The following is a 22,786-nucleotide window of genomic DNA, read 5'->3' as shown; positions in this document are numbered from 1 at the left end:
AAGAATGTAGATGAAGATGAAATGGGAGATACGATACTGCATGAAGAGTTTGACAGTGCACTGAAAGACCTGAGCCGAAACAAGGCCCCGGGAGTAGACAACATTCCATTAGAACTACTGACAGCCTTTGGAGAGCCAGTCCTGACAAAACTCTACAATCTGGTGAGCAAGATGTATGAGACAGGCGAAATACCCTCAGACTTCAAGAAGAATATAATAATTCCAATCCCAAAGAAAGAAGGTGTTGACAGATGTGAAAATTACCGAACTATCAGTTTAATAAGTCACAGCTGCAAAATACTAACGCGAATTCTTTACAGACGAATGGAGAAACTGTTAGAAGCTGACCTCGGGGAAGATCAGTTTGGATTCCGTAGAGATATTGGAACACGTGAGGCAATACTGATCTTATGACTTATCTTAGAAGAAAGATTAAGGAAAGGCAAACCTACATTTCTAGCATTTGTAGACTTAGAGAAAGCTTTTGACAATGTTGACTGGAATACTCTCTTTCAAATTCTAAATGTGGCAGGGGTAAAATACAGGGAGCGAAAGGCTATTTACAATTTGTACAGAAACCAGATGGCAATTATAAGAGTTGAAGGGCATGAAAGGGAAGCAGTAGTTGGGAAGGGAGTGAGACAGGGTTGTAGCCTCTCCCCAATGTTATTCAATCTGTATATTGAGCAAGCAGTAAAGGAAACAAAAGAAAAATTCAGAGTAGGTATTAAAATCCATGGAGAAGAAATAAAAACTTTGAAGTTCGCCGATGACATTGTAATTCTGTCAGAGACAGCAAAGGACTTGGAAGAGCAGTTGAACAGAATGGACAGAGTCCTCAAAGGAGGATATAAGATGAACATCAACAAAAGCAAAACGAGGATAATGGAATGTAGTCGAATTAAGTCGGGTGATGCTGAGGAAATTAGATTAGGAAATGAGACACTTAAAGTAGTAAAGGAGTTTTGCTATTTGGGGAGCAAAATAACTGATGATGGTCGAAGTAGAGAAGATATAAAATGTAGACTGGCAATGGCAAGGAAAGCGTTTCTGAAGAAGAGAAATTTGTTAACATCGAGTATAGATTTAAGTGTCAGGAAGTCATTTCTGAAAGTATTTGTATGGAGTGTAGCCATGTATGGAAGTGAAACATGGACAATAAATAGTTTGGACAGGAAGAGAATAGAAGCTTTCGAAATGTGGTGCTACAGAAGAATGCTGAAGATTAGGAGGTATTGAATAGAATTGGGGAGAAGAGGAGTTTGTGGCACAACTTGACTAGAAGAAGGGATTGGTTGGTAGGACATGTTCTGAGGCACCAAGGGATCACCAATTTAGTACTGGAGGGCAGCTTGGAGGGTAAAAATCGTAGAGGGAGACCAAGAGATGAATACACTAAGCAGATTCAGAAGGATGTGGGTTGCAGTAGGTACTGGGACATGAAGAAACCTGCACAGGATAGGGTAGCATGGAGCGAGTCTCAGGACTGAAGACCACAACAACAACAACAATGTATGAGCAATTTGTAGCAAGTCAGTATTTGTGATTTAGTTGCCGTAGCAGATTTTCTTACTAACATATTGTGTTACGGCACATTTAGTCTTCCCTTAAATAGGAGTAGACCTACATATTATCTCCATTAATCATAAGGTAGCTCTGTTTTTGAGTTTGCTAACAACTATAATTAACCTCAAAATTTTTGGGAAACCAGTAGTTTTTACCGCAGGTTTCTTTTTTGCCTTAATAGAAATCTCGTTTTGTGTATTTGCTTTAGTTCCTATAGGGAATTAGCAACTTTTTAGCTCAAAAGACTAAAAGATAATCAGTGAGCTTAATTTTAATTTATTTGTTCACTGCCTAGTAACACATTGCACCAGTCAAAATGCAGTCCCACTGTGAATGCTGTTCTTGAACACAGGATGAAGTGGTTGACATTCGTAAGCAGCTGGAAATCACCCTGACTGCAGTCAAACGATTGGCAGCTGTTATGAATCAGCGTGTTGGAAGCGCTACCGAGAGTCGTGTAGGCCTACCTGTGATACTCGTACCAGAGGTACCTCAGGTACTATCCTCTCCCGTGGATCCTGTCTCCTCTGCCGAAAGTACATGATCTGTCATTACTTGTCCACTTGACTGCGAGTGGTGCGTCAATGGCAGATCTAGGCATCATGTACAGGGTGCATGGGGACCAGGGAGGACTCGGAGTGTTGTATCAATTCCCCTAATCAACAACTTTGAGGTGCTGTCTTTCACAGGAACTGAGCCATTGGGACTCACTTAACCTGTTTTGGGGATATCTGTATTGTCCACTGTCAGGAAGAGGCAAATCAAAAGGATAGGGGTCTATTAATCGTCGGTAGTTCAAACATACGGCGAATGGTGGTACCCCTTAGGGAAATGGCGGCAAGGGACAGGAAAGGATACCAGGTGCATTCAGTGTATATGTCTGGGGGCCTCATTCAACATGTTGAAGATGCTATTCCAGCAGCTATTGAGTGAGCAGGGTGTAATCAACTGCAGATTGTGGTGCATGTTGGAACAAATGATGCCTGTTGTCTGGGCTCCAAGATCATACTTCATTCGAGCGACTGGCAGAGAAGGTAGAGAAGTCCAGCCTTGCACTTAGAGTTTCAATGAAGCTCACAATTTGCAGCATTGACCCCAGAGACTATCATGACCCTTTGGTTCTGAGACGAGTAGAAGGACTTCAAAAGTTCTGTGACAAGCTAGGCTGTGACTTCCTGGACTTGTGCCATAGGATTGAGAACTGTAGTGTTCACCTGAGCAGGTCAGGTGTGCACTACACATCAGAGGCTGCTGCTCAGGTATCTGACTGGATGTGAGGTGCTCACAGGGATTTTTTTAGACCAGGCAACTCTCCATCTAATCCAGATAAAGATAGCTGTATGAAACGCTATAGTATCAGTGTAAGATCGATAGGAATGCCTCCCACAGGTGAGAGTATTAAAAAGCTAATAGTAAACTGCTGACACATTCACAAGAAAGTGTCAGAGATTGAAGCACACATGAAAAGAATTGAAGCTCACATAATACTAAGTACAGAGAGATGGTTGAAACCTGAAATTGATAGCAGTGAGATTTTTGGGGAAAATTTAGGTGTATGTCGAAAGGATAGGCAAATGTATACTTTTGTAATACAAAAATATGCAGTGTACATGTTGCTGCACATCAAAGGTATTTCCAAAACGTTTCTTTTTCCCTGAGTTTCATTTTATAAAGTGCCGGGAAAGTCTGCACCCATGTATAAAATTATAACCATTCAAAGGATTGATAAGTTTTGCAGTTCCGAGGGAAAATACACTGTGACTAAACACAGAAAAAGTGTGTTTTCACCCAGAAGAAAGTGTATGTTTAACCGGGAAAAACCCGGGAACTTTTTTTCCTTGTCCTCGAATACACCCTGACTGCAGTTGCAGAAACGAGGTATGAGCCATGACGAGCTCACTGTAAGTGGATGCAATGTGTTGTTTATGCTTCTCGTTGTCTTGGCGGAGTTGTGTCGCCGAATCGTATTCTGACAGTAGATCGGTAACACAGGTCACAATGTTGCCCATGATGGCGGAGCATTCACGTATGATATCGTATGTTGCAGTGGAAACAGAGCGTTGGACATAGATGTGGGTGCACTGTATGTGAGTGTTCATAGGATGGTGGAGCACTGAACCCTGTATGATGTTCGGAGATAGTTCGTAATGAGACAAAAAATTTGTACCGAGGATTGGTTCATCGATGTCAGAAATGTAGAACATCCATGGAAGACATAGAGAAGGAGATGGGGTCACCGTAACCTTTACTGAGCCTGAAGTAGGTAACATCATTGTGTTGACAGCTCGTAGAAGTGACTTCGTCTGTGAAGAAGCAGGTGGAGCTATCGAAGTAGGTATGATCAACACTTCAGAACTGGTGTCGACCAGAAAAGCTAGACCTGACGCAATGTCAGTCACATAGAGATGACCACTTGGCCAGGCGGATGAGTGAATGGAGTGTAATATAAGAGGACGCCTGTTAGGTTCCCCGCAGGACTCGGCATCTCTTAGTTCCTGTGGTCAGCATATGGGTGTTGGCATGGCAACTTGCACTTCTTGGCATTGTCGCTGAACACTTTGTTGTACCAGCAGAAAGGGAGAGCAGGGTGAGGAGGAGGTGGAGACTGCAACAGTGGGGGGCGGCTTGTCCTCGTTGATTTGTTCCGGTAAATAGATCGGTACGTAAGGTGCTTGGGCGATCCTGGAGTGCTCGGACAGTGAAGAGAGTGAGCCAACGCTGCCAGGAGAAGCAGACGAGGTGATGGTGGAGCAAGCCCTGCCTCTGCCGGCAGAAGGTCAGTATGTGGGGGCGGCTGTGCCGATGAACGGTGTGGAATGAATGAGCTGATGTTGCTACAGCAGCGAATACAACTGATCAGCGATGCATAGGCCGGAGCCGATGGACTCGAACGAGTGTGGTAACAGGTGGATCTTTAGATTGGTAGGTAGTTTGGCAGACCACACAGCCCATAGTGTGGCGTCGGGCATGGTATGCTCATTCACGAGCAATCGAAGGTGGCGCCAGAGTTGTGAGGAGGTGCATTCCCCCAGGTGCTGCTCGTAGAGAATCTTGATTATTAACTCTTGTGGCAAGCAGGCAAGTTGTTCCATAATAGTCTTCTTTGCAAACTCATATTTTGGTACAGGTGGTGGCAAAATGAGCAGATCATAAATCAAATCCGAGTGGTTGTGGAGGTGTGTGACGAGGCAGAGAAACTTTTAGTTGTCATCAGACACAATGTAATTCGAACAGATGCTCAAGGAGCGCAAACCACAATGCCGGGTTGTCCTCATACAAGGGCGGCAGCTTTGGCAGGCGGCCAGGAGGGGGTGATGACGGCGGAATTTCTTTTTTGTAGTATCAGTCTGATGTAAGCTTTGTACATGAATTAAAAGGTCTCTTGTTCTTATTTTCCTCTGAATTTTACCTATGGTATGTGTAGGTTTTGTTTTCCATATGACTATCCCTTTTCATATTCTATTATGTCAATAAAGATTATTATGCCAATAAAGTTATCTTTAAAATCTATTTATATTTCCAGTTCTTTGAGAATGTTCAAAAAGCTGAGAAAACTAAAACTGCGTTAGAAAGTTTACACAAAATACTATGGAAATATATATTCATACAAGAAAATATCCACACAAAATTCTAAATAAACACAAAGATTTTAAACATAATTACTATCTCAAAAAACTTCATTGACAAAACATCTCTTGTTTCTTTTAAAAATTATAGAACAGCAAATTTTAACAGAAAGATCAGATACTGTTGCTACGTATTAGTAAACAATGATACACTGTAAGTGAATCAAGGATATATCATTGAAAAATTTGTGTTCATATTGCAAGGAAATGCTACAAAGCCACAGAGAGCAGGAAACTACAGAAGCTGTAATATCAATTCAAAACTTACCACTTACATTTAATTAGTATCTCATGTGGCATTACATTCAGCACTAGTTGTAAATTCCAGAGGTTTTTAAAGGACATATAAAAAAATCAAAATTTATGTAATTTTATTACATAGTTTGAGAGAAGAAGAATCAATAAATTGAAAATTTAAGAGCAGAGCAGAAAAGTATTAGGTCAAAACTGCACCTAAATAAAATAAACAGTAAGTGGGAGCATTATTTTAATGAGCAATAAAAAACAGAAATGTGTTATTCATTAAAATATTTGTAATATGTTTTAAACAATGGGAAATCCAGGATTGAATGTAACAATATTATTGTTACGGAATACAGTAAGCGGACTGAGAAGGATGTAGGCTGCAGATGATGAGACACACACAGGACAGAGTAGCATGGAGAGCTGCATCAAACCAGTCTTCATACTGAAGAGCACAACAACAACATGTTATCAAGAAATTTATTTATTTATTTTGATCCAATATCAATAAAAATTTTTTTGTTCCAATCTCCTGGATAAGTCAGAGCCTTGCTTACTAGAGTTACATATTATTGCCTGGCATTATTATCTACACAACTTTTTCTAAATTTAGTTGAGAGAACAATGTTACATATATGGACTGTGTATAAAAACAATTTGCTCTTGCAATACATAGATTAAGGAATTTACAGTTTGTGACACAGTATAAGATCTAAGATTCATATGTTTTTAGATAGATGGTCTTCCATCATATGAGTGTACTAAATCTAGAAACTTACCTGTTGAATACACGGGACAGTTTAGGAGCCATAATTTAAATTTCTTTTTTAGCTCTGTAATGGGCAATTTGGAGGTAATAGGATGGAAGCAATACAGTAGTTTTATGCCTGCATAGTGAGGGCTTTTCTCATGAAGTATTGTTCTATGAGAGGCGTCATGGGGTCTCTCTCTGCCTCTCGTGTTGTGATTGCGTATTTCTTCATTAAGTGTTTTGTTACTGTTTACTGCCATAATGATTATTTTTGGTACATACAGGTTATGAAAAGTTAGTATTTTAAATTCTTTAAACAAATTTCTGCAGGTCTCCCTGGCACATTTCTTTCCTATAATTCTAAGTGCCTTCTTTTGTAGGATAAGTACATTTTTCATATTACCGTTACTGCTGGATCCCCATACCTGCCTCAGAGTGGTAATTTTACAGAAAAGTGTCAGTTTTCTTATGGCTTGAGGCATAGACAGCTTTTTGCAAATATCGTTTACATGATCAGACAAGTTTAACACTGCAACAAGTGTCAGGCCAAGAAATTTGGTCAGGTATTCTTTTTTAATGTATTCATCACTCATTAAAATTTGGTTTTCATGAGTTTTTTGCTTCCCTAGATCAAATTCAATATAAGTATTTAATTTTAGTCTGTTTTCATAAAATACTGCAGAATTATGCCTGCTGCAGTATTGGATTCCACTTCGAGCTCTGAATAGCTTGGATTGTGGCATATTAATGGGGTATCATCTGCATATAAGATAGCTGTAGCAGCCAGAAGCAGCAGTCCAACTGGAAAAGGTGATACAAGACTTCTACACATTGCACATCACTGTAAGCAAAGCACAGAAAATTCTGAACACAGATACCTGGTTTTGCAAGAAATGTGCTATCAAGAGTATAATATACTTAAACTTTAAAACAGAATATAACTTTGACTGTGTTAACATAAATCTGGAATTAAAACTGTGGCTTTGCATGAAATGTGACCAACAGAGACAAAAACTGAAGAAATACAACCACAAAGACATAATTATTACAGTGCTTTTAGATGGGATAATACTTTAAAATATAAATATTATGAATACCAGCAACAGAAATTACAACAACAAATCATATGGAGATAAGATAAAAATGTAGAAAGTGTTTCAGTTCCACATCTCAACAGAATCGAAGTGCACACTGATGAAAATGTGTCAGCTGACCAATCTGAAAAAACTTCAAAAAGGCATTTGACTGAAGTTGCAAATAATGCAAGTAAAATGTGTTACCAGGCAGGCATTGGCATGGAGTAGTTAAAATTATTAATCTATCAACATAGCTGAAAGCCACCAGTGTTGAAACCAAGTTCCCATTGTCAGAAGTGGGGAAGCTAGTAAAATCTACTGACTGTGACAGTTTAAACCAAAATAATTTTTTTGTTTTAATAGGGGGGGAGGGGGGGGGGGTGTCAAATGATGTATATAAAAATGAACCTCAAATGGTCACACGATACCTGAAAAGTCTCTGCAGCATACCACACAGGTATGTCTTACTCCAACTGTCCTGCTTGGCCATATCTGCAGTCATTTCAGAAATGTCCAGATTATAGCCATCAACTGCATTGGTTGCAGGTTCCATACTGTGCATGGCTTGCATCTTAACAGATTGGGTAAGCAACTGACAGCAAAATGAACTGTTAATAATGTTACAACAACAGTAAAAGCAGCGACAATATCACCAACATCACAAGCACCTGCAGCAAAAGAATCAACTTTGGATAGAAAACAGGATCATCAACTTCAAAATCCTGCAACTGATACATTGTCATCCAAATTATGGACATATGGAGGAACAACTGAGGAGACATTGCTCATTATCAGTATCAACAACAATTGCAGCACCAACAAAACTAGCAGCATCAGCTCCAGCAAAAACATCTCTGGCGTAAACAACAGTAGCAGAATCGGTACCAACAACAGCAACTGTTGCATTACACCACAAATTGTAGCAGAAGTTTCACTAACAACAGTAACAGCGCCATCAAAAGGAGGGAAGAGAGCTGCAGTGGAAGAACCAGTGTCGTCTTGTAGGTAGGTGGAAAACAGTACTTCCTCTCTGGCTAAATGATTTTAGTTAAACGCAGCAAGAAGAACAGGACCATATGATATGTAGTGTAAAAGATTCTTTGGCTCCATGCCAAAATGTTCAGTCTAAAAAGAATGACAGTTTTGATCTTAAAATTTGCTGCCTGAAGATTCAAGGAGTAAGTGATAAAGAATTTATTGTAAATAACTATGACTAGATAATAGGTTTGATATTTTTTGTTTCAGTGTACATTTGGCTGCCGAGAGTGAACTCACAATTATTAAAATTGATAACTATGACATAGTGAATAGTTACTACAGAAAACTGCCCATAAGAGGTATTGAGGCATTATATGTTAACCTGTCACTCAGTCGCTCTGTTATTACATTGGATCTAGATTTTATTGGGTGAAGAACAGAACTTCAAAGCTGTTGGTACAGTTATTGACTATTTTAAGTTAGTAAGTAATACACAGTGTTTCCCAGTTCAATTAGGACTGTGGCTATGATAAATGAAAGTCATTGATTATGTTCACAATATCATTATATTTATTCAAAATAGTCTCTCACTTAATTGATACACAGCTAAAATCATTTTAAAAGTGTTCTGAAATAGTCACTATAGTCCTTTTTTGGAATTGCATTTAGTACTGCAGTACAGTTTTCTCTCCCATGAGGCACCGCCTTATCGTAGCACTGTCCGTGTGGGCGGGAGAGTTTGTGTGCTCCAAGGAAGCTGAGAGCTATATCGGCGGTAGCGTAGTTACTGGCAGGTCCAACCTAGCCGGGCAGGTCTCAGCAGGGGAGCCAGACAAAGTGTGCCTCACAACGACCAGTCTTATATCCTATTCCCTACCCTCTCCTCAGTTACAATTCCTTTTCTTTCTCTAATTACCTTAACACACCACTGCCTTGTGGTTGGTCTCAGGAGGGATGAAGGCTAAGGGAGAAAACCCTGAAAGAAAATATGGAGTGGGGCCCCAAAGGCAGTTGGCAGGCGTACTATGTCCCCTTCCGGCAACTCCTGCAATCGAAGTGATACCAGACATATTGGCTTGCCTTTCCTTTGGATATTATCATTTAGGTCGAGAGGGAGACCGTGATGATTGGGCAACTCACATGTCTTCATATTTATCACTCAGGCTTGTAGCATCCTGGAGAGGACACTTCAGTACAAACGCACACAGGAACAAATCAGGAAGAGGACAAAGCGAAGAGACGGAGCAGCTTCTGTTCGAAGTCCCTCAAATTTCACATGTCCAAACTGCAGTAGGGACTGCCACTCTCGAGTGGGACTTTTCAGCCACAGCAGACTCTGAACCAAGCATGTTACACCATCATCCCTCAAGGATGGACGGATGCCATTATATCTACAGTTTTCTTGGATGTCTGTAACTGTGCTGTAATGGTGAAACTACAAGGACTGTAACACCACAACTTGTAACAAGATAGAACTGGAGTTTGGAATTTCATGCAAGCGTTCCTAACATAACCGGGAAACACTGTCATATAATTATACAGATCATCTATGAGTTTCATCAATGTATTTTCAGAAAAAAAATTAGACATACTATTAGATGTGTTGAGAGAGACTAAATGGATGCATTACGATATTGTAATATGTGGAGATGTGAATGCAGATTCTGATACAACAACACATAAATCTCATGTCACTGAATTGATAAATCTACTAAGACATTACAATTTACACTTTATCAATAGTAAAGCCACAAGATATTGAGCATATCTTGGCAATATTTTTGTCAGTTTTAAAACTACAGAAGAAATGTGTTATGTTACAGTGTTTCCATTCTCAGACCATAATTTTGTATCCTAAACTTACACATGTAGGTTCCCTATTGATAAGAGTAATATAACTAGGTTTGTCACAAAATTTGTGACCTCTATAGTTGCCACTGACAATAAAATTGTCAAGTTTTGTAATTCTTTTGTTGACATCTACAGTAGAAGACATTGAGACCGATTATAATATGAAAGTTGATCCTGCCAAGATAACCGGTATTCTACATGGAGCATCAGTTTTCCGTGGTGGACCTGTTGACTTTGCACTGACTGATGTCTCTGTTGATGTTGATCAAGCTTGGCTGACCATTCCTACTGTTTGGCCAATCTTATGGCAACACACATTTTACTGTAAGTAAACCAAAGATGATATTTGAAGTGCTTTTTAAAGCATTTTTGATAGACTTAATGACATAATTCCCATAAGGAAATGCAAAGTAATTGACAAAGGCTTCAAAACCAAGTTTCCAAGCAGATAAAATCCATGGTATTCTCGACTGACCAATTTGAAAAACCAAGTTACATTGTTGCAGAATGTATACAATAGACTGACATCTGACCATGCCAGATTATCCTATGTCAAATATAGTAATGAGTATAAAAACTACTATGGAAGCCAAAAAAGCAAAACAATCTCAGTAGTATTGAGAATTCTACCAATAAGTACAAAGCTGTATGGAAACTAATATGCAGTGTTGCTAAAGATGCAAGAAACTAAAGATTATCGATCCCCAAAAAATCAATAATTCTTTTTATTAAATCAGTTGAAGATGTAAGAAATGCTATTATCAAACCTAACATCAGTTTACCAGAGTTACTTTAAAAAACATTTTGTAAATCATCAACAAATACAAGTATGTTTACCTTTCCTCAGGTCTTGCCTATCTTTGTCCTGACTAGTAACGCAGCTGAAATCATCAGACAGTGTTGATATACACTATGTGATCAAAAGTATCTGGACACCCCCAAAAACATAGGTTTTCATATTAGGTGCGTTGTGCTGCCACCTACTGCCAGGTACTCCGTATCAGTGACCTCAGTAGTCATAGACATAGTGAGAGAGCAGAAAGGGGTACTCTGCAGAACTCATGGACTTTGAATGTGATCAGGTGATTGGGTGTCATGTGTGTCATACATCTGTAGGTGAGATTTCCACACTCCTAAACATCCATAGGTCCACTGTTTACGATGTGATAGTGAAGTGGAACTGTGAAGGGACACGTACAGAACAAAAGTGTACAGGCCAATCTCATCGGTTGACTGACAGAGACTGCTGACAGTCGAAGAGGGTTGTAACGTGTAATAGGCACACATCCATCCAGACCATCACACAGGAATTCCAAACTGCATCAGGACCCACTGCAAGTATTATGACACTTACACGGGAGGTAACAAATCTTGGATTTCATGGTCAAGTGGCTGGTCATAAGCCACACATTATGCTGCTAACTGCCAAACGATGCCTTGCTTGGTGTAAGGACTGTAAACATTGGACGACTGAACAGTGGAAACACACTGTGTGGAGTGACTAATCACGGTACACAATGTGTCGATCTGATGACAGGGTGTGGGTATGGCGAATGCCTGGTGGACATCATCAGCCAGTGTGTGTAGTGCCAACAGTAAAATTCAGAGGTGGTGGTGTTATGGTGTGGTAGTGTTTTTCATGAGAGGGCTTGCACTCCTTGTTGTTTTGCATGGCACTATCACAGTACACTGATGTTTTAAGCACCTTCTTGCTTCCCACTGTTGAAGAACAATTTGGGGATGGCGACTGCATCTCTCAACACAGTCGAGCACCTGTTCATAATGCACGGCCTGTGGCGGAGGGGTTACACGACAATAACATCCCTGTAATGGACTGGCCTGCACAGAGTCCTGACCTTAATCCTATAGAACACCTTTGGGATGTTTTGGAATGCTGACTTCATGCAAGGCCTCACCAACCAACATCGATACCTCTCCTCAGTGCAGCATTCCGTGAAGAATGGGCTGCCATTTCCCGAGAAACCTTCCAGTGCCTGATTGAATGTTTGCCTGCGAGAATGGAAGCCGTCATCAATACTAAGGGTGGGCCAACACCACATTGAATTCCGACCTTACTAATTGAGGTCACCATGAACTTTCAGTCATTTTCAGCCAGGCGTCTAAATACTTTTGATCACATAGTGTATATGACACATCTTGCAACTTACAGAAGAAATTAATAGATTGTACTGTATTGTGTACCTTTTAGCATATGGTAAAACAAGTGTATATCCAATGGATTTTTTCCTGATGAGCTTAAAGTGTCTGTAATAGATCCAATATATAATAATGTTGACAAAGACTCACCTTAAGAGTTACAGGCAATTTCCATAGTCCAGGCTTTTTTTAAAGCATTGGAATATACAATTTACCGACAGTTATCTGTACTCTTTGAAAATCTATGAATAATTAGTGGATGAAAATATGGTTTTAGGAAAAATTTGTCAACTGTTGGTGCTATCAGCTTTGTAGTCAAATACTTATTTTGAGCATTTGAGGATAAAAGCTTTACTCAAGTTACTTGTGATCCAAGCAAACCCTTTGACTGTGTAGGGCACACATCACTTTAGAAAAAATGTATTTCTATGACATTAGACAAAACAGCCTTAAACTTCACTACTGGCCATTAAAATTGCTTCACCAAGAAGAAATGCAGATGATACACGGGTATTCATTGGATGAATATATTATACTAGAACTGAAATGTGATTACATTTTCACACAATTTGGTTGCATAGATCCTGAGAAATCAGTACCCAGAACAACCACCTCTGGGCGTAATAATGGCCTTGATATGCCTGGGCATTGAATCAAACAGAGCTTGGATGGCGTGTACAGGTACAGCTGCCCATGCTGCTTCAACACAATACCACAGTTCATCAAGAGTAGTTACTGTCGTATTGTGATGAGCCAGTTGCTCAGCCACCATTGACCAGACGTTTTCAATTCGTGAGAGATCTGGGGAATGTGCTGGCCAGGGCAGCAGTCGAACATTTTCTGTATCCAGAAAGGCCCGTACAGGACCTGCAACATGCGGTCGTGCATTATCCTGCTGAAATGTAGGGTTTCGCAGGGATCGAATGACGGGTAGTGCCACGGGTCGTAACACATCTGAAATGTAACATCAACTGTTCAAAGTGCCGTTAATGCGAACAAGAGGTGACTGAGACGTGTAACCTATGGCACCCCATACCATCACACGAGTATGGCGATGACGATGACGAATACATACTTCTGAATGTGCATTCACCATGATGTTGCCAAACACGGATGCAACCATCACGATGCGGTAAACAGAACCTGGATTCATCTGAAAAAATGATGTTTTGCCATTTGTGCACCCAGGTTCGTTGTTGAGTACACCATCGCAGGCGCTCCTGTCTGTGATGCAGCATCAAGGGTAACCGCAGCCATGGTCTCCGAGCTGATAGTCCATGCTGCTGCAAACGTCATCAAACTGTTTGTGCAGATGGTTGTTATCTTGCAAACGTCTCAATCTGTTGACTCAGGTATCGAGATGTGGCTGCACCTTCCGTTACAGCCATGCGGATAAGATGCCTGTCATCTCGACTGATAGTGATATGAGGCCGTTGGGATCCAGTATGGCATTCCGTATTACCCTCCTGAACTCACCGATTCCATATTCTGCTAACAGTCATTGGATCTTGACCAACGCAAGCAGCAATGTCGCGATATGATAAACTGCAATCGTTATAGGCTACAATCTGGTACCCCGGAGATGGGAACTTGCCCTTCAATATATCCTCTCTTCCCATTACCCGCCAGGCCTCAACCTCCGCTAATGTCAAGTTGCCGCCGCTCATACCTGACCTGTCATTCAACAACATCTTTGCATCTGTACTTTTGTCTCGACTGACATCTCTGCCCAAACTCTTTGCCTTTACATATGTCTGCTTGTGTCTGTATATGTGCGGGTGGATATGTGTGTGTGTGCGAGTGTATACCTGACCCTTTTTCCCCCTAAGGTAAGTCTTTCCGCTCCCGGGATTGGAATGACTCCTTACCCTCTCCCTTAAAACCCACATCCTTTCATATTTCCCTCTCCTTCCCTCTTTCCTGATGAAGCAATCGTGGGTTGCGAAAGCTTGAATTTTGTGTGTGTGTTTGTTAGTGTGTCTATCAACATACCAACACTTTCGTTTGGTAAGTTACATCATCTTTGTTTTTAGATATATTTTTCCCACGTGGAATGTTTCCCTCTATTATATTCATAATATATAGGAGAGATGGTTTTCAGTCTAAACAACATGCCTCCATCAGATGATCCAAGTTATGTTAAGTTTTTGGAGGTGTATTTAGATAATAAATTACCTTGGGGCCAACATTTATGATATATCAGTAGTAAGTAATCAAGAGTAATTTATTTGTTAAGATGACTTATGGATTGTGTACCTGAAATACATGTTAGAACATCATATTTTTAATTTTTACGAAGCATAATATCATATGATCTCATTTTATGGGGAAACTCTAGTCGTGTGCATGACATCTTAATATTGCAGAAGAAAGCTATCAGCATAACTGCCGATTCTTCATATCAGGCACACTGTAACTCCTTGTTTTAAGAACAAAAAATCATGATTGTAATAAACTTACATATATACTTTGTTTTAATGTACACAAAGAAGGAGTTGCCAAAAGAAAAATGCCAATAAAATATGCATTGCTACTACACAAGAAGCAATAGATTCATTTCTACCTCATACCACAGACTGAAAAAATCACTTAACAGCTATGATATCATGGGGCACAAATTGTTTAACAAGCTTTCACAAATTGTACAAGATTTGCCACAACAAGCAATAAAAAAAACCCATTCCACAATATATCGGAATTTATCAATCGTAATTTTAATAAATAACTGCAGCTCATTCCATTATTTCCTCCCCTTTCCCCCCTCCCTCTTCAATATAAATAATATGTATCATAGCTGTGGATCATGGCCGTGTTTGTTCGTTCAGACATGTTTGAAAGAATAGACACCACACATTCTTATCATTGATTAACCTTGATGGGCAATGAATTACAACCTTCAGTGCAGATGCACATTTAAGTTTGACTTCCTGAGGGAATCTAAAATCATCAAGCATGGAGGACATGGACAGGGACTGTGGATAGATGACACTAGGTGGGAATGTCAATTGGCCAGAGAACATGCAGATATAGCCTGCACATTTGCAATAAACACTGTGTCCAGGTGGCATAGTGATCAATGCAACTACCTTGTAAGCAGAAGTCCCGTGTTTGAATCCTGGTCCAGCACAAAGTTTCACTCATCGCACTGATTCAGCACAAAGTCCTGATACAGCTGATATCATTAGTTCTTTCCCTATGCTTTCCTTTCTCCCCTCTCCCTTCAATTTACATAATATGATGTCACAGCTGCAGATACCTCATTATGTCTGCTCTTTCAGACATGTCCAAAAGAATAGACACCATCCATTCATATAACTGATTCGCCTTGGGCAATGAACCCACAACCTTCAGTGCAGATGCACATTTATGTTTGACCTCCAGTCGGAATCTAAAATTAATGATCACAAAGGACACTTAAGGAGACTGCAGATAGATGGTACTAGGTGGGAATGTGAATCAGGCAGGGAGTGTGAGCGTGCCAAGACAGTCCACCAATTTGTGAGAAACACTGTGTTCATGTGGTGCAGTGGTTAACACAACAGCCTAGTAAGCAGAAGATCCTGCATTTTGAGTCATGGTCTGGCACACATTTTCACTCATTGTCTCTGATTCTGCACAAAGTCCTGATGCAGCTGATCTCATTAGTCTTCCCCTCTCCTTTCCCCTCCTCCATTGTCTGAAGACACAAACATCATGCATCATATAAAAATTTATTATTATTGTTACTATTAACACCTAGCTAACAGTAAACAAAGGTTTTAGGACCTAAGAAAAGTGCTACAAATCACAATTACATGACACCCTCACAACCAAGGGTGATACCATCGGAGATAAAAGATGGTATAATGCAAAACAGTAATTTTTTGTGTAACAAGCATTGTAAAGGACTTTTTTTCTTTCGCTGTCCATATGATTATTACATGAATAATACAGAAATTTCATACTGCATTATGCAGATGGAACGTGAATACTTGGTAGCTCATAATAAAAATGACAGCTTGTTGTGCGTAGTTAGTGAGAAAAAAATAGCAACAGACTTTAACAGAAAAGAGAGAACAGTGTGGTTGTTTGGTGGAATAGAATCATCAATTGAGTACACTATGTTAGTTAATAAAGTCACAATTTTACAAGCTAGTGATAAAGGCGAAATCTTTTCTTTCACTGGAATGGGCTTGTCACAGGTTCATTTGGTGATTAGAAAGCAAAGCATTACAATTACCCCGTTTCTTAAAAGCTAAACATGTGCCCTATGGTTCCCCTTTTGTCTTCACTTCTGGTTCCTCCTGCCCCGTTGAATAAATTTCTGGAAAAAGGAACAGTTCATACAAAAGAAGGACACAAAATTACATATGGTATATAAAAGTTTATATTTTTCGTTGAAACAGTTCTCAAAATTTGATTACAATATTTCACATCAAAGTTAAGATCGTTTCAGATCACAACTCAAGTCTTTGCTAAGTTCTTGGCAGAACTAATGTCATAGCCAAAGTTTTTTGTATAATGTACAGTTTAGCAGTTTATGCGGTTCTTTTAATTCACATTAACACTGCTGAATAAACATCATTTGTCTAAAAAGTTTCTTTTTGTTTCACTAGGAACTTAACAGTAACAAAATCAAACAAGACATTCATCTTCAGAGGAAGAAATAGAAAAATAATAGCTGCAGTAAAAAATGTTAAAGATATGTGGGTTTAAAAAAAATGAACAGCAAGATCATTCTGGCAGTTTTTAGCTGTACCCAAAGAATTATAGTTATGTAGTGGTTAGTCATTCACTACTTTTATCAAACTGAGACTTGTTTTCATCATTCTCCTTTGATTGGTCACACTATTTGTGATACCATATTAGTAAAAACAATCATTTCCTTCGTTCCAGGATAGTACTTTCATTGTACGCTGAACAGTTTACAAATGTGAAGAGCTAAGAGATCAAAGGTGAAATTTCATGGGCAGGCTCAACATTCTATCTCAAGATGGTTATCAAACAACAATCAGCCTCTTAAATTGCAGATGTAGTTAAGCAAATAGTCTCTCTTATATCACATACAAATATGTTATTAAAAAATTTAGATGCAAATGTCAGCCAAATTTCTGAGAATAGTAATAAAATGACCAACAAATATGTTGTTTGTTGCATGAAAAAAATATGAGAACACATTCAAGGAATTACAACATAAAGTTGGACGTATCATCACCACTATTTATTTAGATAACAAAACAGAGTACAGAAAGTATCAAAAGATCACGGTAAATCCAATATTTTCAGCTCTTTACAGTTTTAGCTTAACTGTTGAAATAAAAATAAAACAGTGATATAGATAATTTACCAATGCCGAATTTAATTTAGGTTCAACATCATCAACAGGTGTATGGTCTTTTTGTTAAATATTCCTCTCTTTCTGAAAATCAGTATCATACAATTTTGAAACTTTTGTTTCCAAATATAGTTTTACTTTAAGGCATCCAAAACTCCATGACTTGTACAATTTTATTCTGACTAAAACTTATAAAACCAACCACTGTTAGATACATGAACCAAAATGTGCCTGTTACACTACAATTATGAGAAAATTTTCATTCTTTGTGTAGCAGTTTTATGGTCAGTTCATGATCGAGCATTCGAGTCTGAATGACTAGAAGTCAAAATCCAACCACATCCACCAGCAGGATCATACCATGAGAAAAACGTGCCCTTCACATATTTCCACTGTACACCATGAATGGCTTTGGAATGTAAGTTGACTATACATTTACAGAAGAGAAATAAATGTTTAAATTATTGAATAGGCTTTCTGACACTACACGTGTCACACAGAAATAACATGCAAATTCATGCTAAGAAAAGTATGCACATTACCACAAAAGCACAAAAATTTCTTTAACAAATGTTATGTAGTTCCTGAGAGGCATAATTTACATTGTGATGTCATGTTCTGAGATAGAAATGGATGAAATACTTTCATTATACTCTCAAAAGCTCAGAAAAAACATCTGGTAGTGGCCTCTGTGATGTAGCAACTTTTACAATGATTTAAGGAATGCAAAACGAAACAACATTAAGCTGATGAATCAAGATAAGAATTTGGGATTCAACAAAATAAGACACATAACCATCACAGTTTGAATCAGCGAGAGCTTATAAATGCCTCTCGCACTGTGAATGTTATGAGAGAGAGACAATCACTGATCAAATGCAAATTCACTCAATTTTTTGGAGAAAGAGTGTCTCACAGCAACAAGGTGGAAGGAGAGTAAATAAACACTGGCATACAACTATGAGGTAAAAGCTCAGTCCTTACTTACTCAGCACCGAAAAAGGAACATTCTAAGCAGAAATGACAACCACCAAATCATACCAGAGGAGAAAACAGATACTGCTTCCACACTTTTAAAACACTATGAATATTATCCTTCCTGGCAAGAAAATGTGAATGATGAATACGTAAATGGTAAATTAGATGTGTATATGTGAGTGATGGCTGGAGAAGTTACTGTAAATTAATAGTGAGAATCAATGTGCATATTATCAGAAGTAATAATGTGATGGAGTAACTTCCCAAAACATTAATAAATAAGATGTGGCTAAAAGAGAATCCAAAGATAATAGCTAAAAACTGTAAAGAAAGTACAAGTTGTAAATGAGAATGAAAAACCAAAGAAGGGAGGTTAGGGTTTAATATCTCATTGATGATGAGACATTAAAGATAAGGGTATAAGAACACGTTGGGGAAATATAGGGAAGGATATCGGCTGCATTCTTTGCAAAGGAACTGTCCTGGCATCTGCCGTAAAAGATCTAGAGAAAGCATGGAAAGCCTAAATGTAAATGGCCAGACATTGAGCTGCCATCCTCCTGGATATGTCCAATATCTTACCACTGCACGTCACTTGCAGGGCTGAGTGTGAGGGAAGGGGGTTGAGGAGGAAATGAAATAAAATGAACTTGGGTCAGATTCTTGCATGTTTTCGTTCAGCATTTCTTGCACAGCTTTCCTTCCAGACAAAAGAATTACTACTGAAATTCTGGAGCCTTGAGATCTTATTACTGATTATTAATTTCTGTCTCTTGTCAACACTGCTCTGAATGTTATTGTTTCACTGTTGGATGGGTACATACATCTTTCCTGTCTCACATATTGCCAAGCTTTATTTCTGATGTTGGTTATTTCAAATTTAGAAACTGCCATATAAGGCATGATTATGTTCTGCATATATAAATTCATTTGAAGAGACAAGATGAACAATCATGATTTTTCACGACTTTTCAAAACTGTGATGAAAACATTTTTGGGGTTTATTTTATCTATAGTCAACCTTTGAAGATTTTGTCATGACTTCCACAAAGCTGAGAAATACATATATATAAAACAAATGTTTCACAATTCCCCAAAGCTCTGTTTACAGCTGCAGGGCTGATGTATTATCTTAAACATTCAGAGCTTCTGATTCATCATAAGGAAACGAATCTTTGTCACCATAAATCAGCTACATACATTTTTTGGTAATTCCATTACGTACTTTATACAGGTACTTCAGTATGCTGTATTCAAAGAGGGTTGAATCAAACACATATTGAATCTCATTTTATTAAGTTGATGTGCAGTGAAACCATTTTCTATATAGCTAAATGATAATCTTAATAACTGTTGAAAATCAATTTATACAAATTCTCAAAAACATTTTTATAAGTACTGTAAGCATTTCCAAAACATTAATACCCCTACTTTCTTCAATCATTTTTTTTCCATTTTGGGTATTTAAAAATAAACTGAGTCAGTGTCATCCATCAATTGTTACAAAACTTCCATATTTTTTGCCTTCAAACCTAACTTTTCTATGTTATTATAATAGTTTGATGAACATGCTGCTATTTATCTCTGTTGAAGGTGCATCAAAAGATCATTCTTTGATTATTTTTATTGCTATCATTTTAAGTACCATGCCTTTTTTTCAGTAGATCTGTTATCCATTAATTAATCACACTGCCATAGGTTGCACACTTTCTGAGCAGATATCATGAAGGTAATAACCTTTCAAAAAATAAGTTGCTGCTACTTATGTTTTCATGTTCCTGAAACATAAATATCCTTCTTTTTACGAGGTGTACTTGATCTTCAGGACCTGGGTGCAGAGTTAGTTTTTGTAATAGGTATAAACCATTTTTATAACAAACTTTGTGGTCCTTGAGTTATTTTCCCTGTAATGAGAGACTAAATGACACATTTTGAAAAATACTTTTTACTTCAGCTCAGAAATCTACAATAGTAAAATGAATTGTCAAACAAAAGATAAATGCGTGAAACATCTTGAGACTAACACAGATAACTAATACCAGTAACACACTGAGTAATATTAATCTTTCCAGGGATGCACTCATTCTATTAATGCAGCAACAAGAAAAATGTTATAAAAATTAGTTGGTTTAGAGGTTACCTATAATGCAAAATTCCACACTAAAGTGTTGTTAGTTTCATCCTGTTATCACAGTTCTGCTGTAATGTTAACTGCAAATGTGGAGTAACATTATCCAAACCTCACAAAAATATTTATTAGTTAGTACAAAACAAAACTTAAACACGTGTATGTAACACTTGGATAGATTCAAGCAAAATATGAAAAATGACACTACTACAGAAAAGAATCTGGTTTCACAGCACAAAACAAAATGTATTAAATAGCACGTACATGATTGTCAGTCCTAGAACTCATTTGCTAGAAGGTACAATCAAATAAGTTCACAAATATTACTGTTTTGAAAGATGACAGTTGTGTTCAGAAAAATTTCTTGCACTGTAGAGGCACAGGATTTCTTCTTGCTGCTTTCTTGTTCAGAGTGTACCTCAGATAAAACACTAAAACTGTCAGTATATAAACACTTTGCACAAAGCTGATACTCATACAGTCAGGAGTAGTTGATGTGAATAGTCACAGAACTGTTGCACTGGCATGAAATGAACTGTGCACAAAGATTATGTTTAGAGCACTGGATCAGTATAAAATTATGAGTAAGTTCAGCGCCCATGATCGCAGTTCAAATTCTCAGGTAAAGTGACTAGAATTTATAGTACCTTAATCATTTTCCCACTCACTGAAAAGTGGCAGCAAATTACATTATTGATTTCTTTGAGTCTTTGTCTCTGCAGTCATTTCTTGTTTAAATGAGTCCATGAGATGTAATTGTCTCTTTTATGTAATGAATCACTCGTACTCATAGCTGATCAGATAAAATAAGCACTTTGTCACATAATCCACACACTTTTTAGCAATAAAATTAATTTTTAAAATGAATATTTTCATTTTAGTGGTAACTTCTTCCACGAACTCACACATTGCCATTCGAAGACTTTACAGAAAGAAAAAATCAAACTGTAATATTGTACTATCAAGTTATCATTTTCCATTACATCCATTGTGTGTAGAGTAACAGAAAATTTTGTATTACAGGAATTAATGAGACATCTGCATTAAGCTTCACCTGAGTCTTAAATTTTAAATGCATGATTTGATCCTGGGGCAAACAGTATGAATTAAAAAAAAAAAAAATTGTAACCTGTAGGCCGTATTACAAAATGCCTCGCTGAATACTGTGAGAGAGCCTAATGGCTCACACTATTCTAATTTCCTTGGTTAACAAGGTTTACTATAAAGGTAGTGGTGGGTCACTGCCTTGTTGTGAAGGTGCGTACTGAAAGTCCTGTCAGCAATTTCCACATATTTCAAAAGCAGCATTTTTTAGGAAGCAGATGACCTGTACTGTATTGTATTGTAAGTTGCAGCATTCTGTAGCTCTTACATGTTTTTAGCAGTAATCCACCACATTCAAGTCACTGATTTTGCCCACATACCACATCAGTTCTCCTTTTTAAATCTGCATAGTGAGCAGAATGCTATCCTAGGAACATGCAAAACAATCTGAGACTTCATTGCATGTTAAGAATGTGCCTTAAAAACATGAAGTTAAAAGTCATGTATAACATCTACAAACTATATTGCACTGACTTAACACAAATGTAACAGTCTTGAAAACATCCTGGGAGTAGATGTCTTTTGCAGTCCTACTCAGAATACCGAAATATTGTGATGGAGTTCCAGCACACACACAACATTCAGCAATCTCAAGAACACTTGGAGTTAACAGCAAGTAACTGACATAGAGGGCAACTAACTGTGGCATACCTAGCCACATCTTACTTTTATGTGCTTGATACTCAGGAAAGGGGACTTCTATAAGATTAGTCTTGTGCCAGTGAAGGTGTCCAAACCTGAAAAAATATTCACAATTAGTTTCTACATTTTCTCCCAGGAAGAGCTAAGTCTGACTTTCTTAGACTAAAATTTCCACTTATAATTCAGGTAAGGCAGTAAGCTGTTTCTAGCCGGTGATTAAATTTTAAAATCAATAATACCAGTGAAATTCTTCATCCACTGCCTAAAAGTTCACTTGCCTTTACTTTGTGTTTGTGTTTAATTCTGTTTAATACACCACCTTCCATAAATCTTAAAATGAAACAGAAGAAGAATGTGAAAGTACTCATGGAA

General features: G+C 38.1%; 1 protein-coding gene across 1 annotated transcript in view; it reads right to left on the bottom strand.

Annotated features, from left to right (window-relative positions):
- Positions 1 to 17,426: 17,426 nt before the first annotated feature.
- LOC124799096 (neural-cadherin-like) overlaps positions 17,427 to 22,786 on the bottom strand; it is a 242,938-nt gene continuing 237,578 nt past the window's right edge. Inside the window, exon 31 of the mRNA XM_047262635.1 lies at positions 17,427 to 22,509. The gene's annotated coding sequence lies outside the window, so the exon portion shown is untranslated. The remainder of the gene's footprint in view (positions 22,510 to 22,786) is intronic.

This window comes from Schistocerca piceifrons, chromosome 5 (genome assembly GCF_021461385.2).
Source record: "Schistocerca piceifrons isolate TAMUIC-IGC-003096 chromosome 5, iqSchPice1.1, whole genome shotgun sequence".
NCBI lineage: Eukaryota > Metazoa > Arthropoda > Insecta > Orthoptera > Acrididae > Schistocerca > Schistocerca piceifrons.
This window is presented reverse-complemented; position numbering and strand designations above follow the sequence as displayed.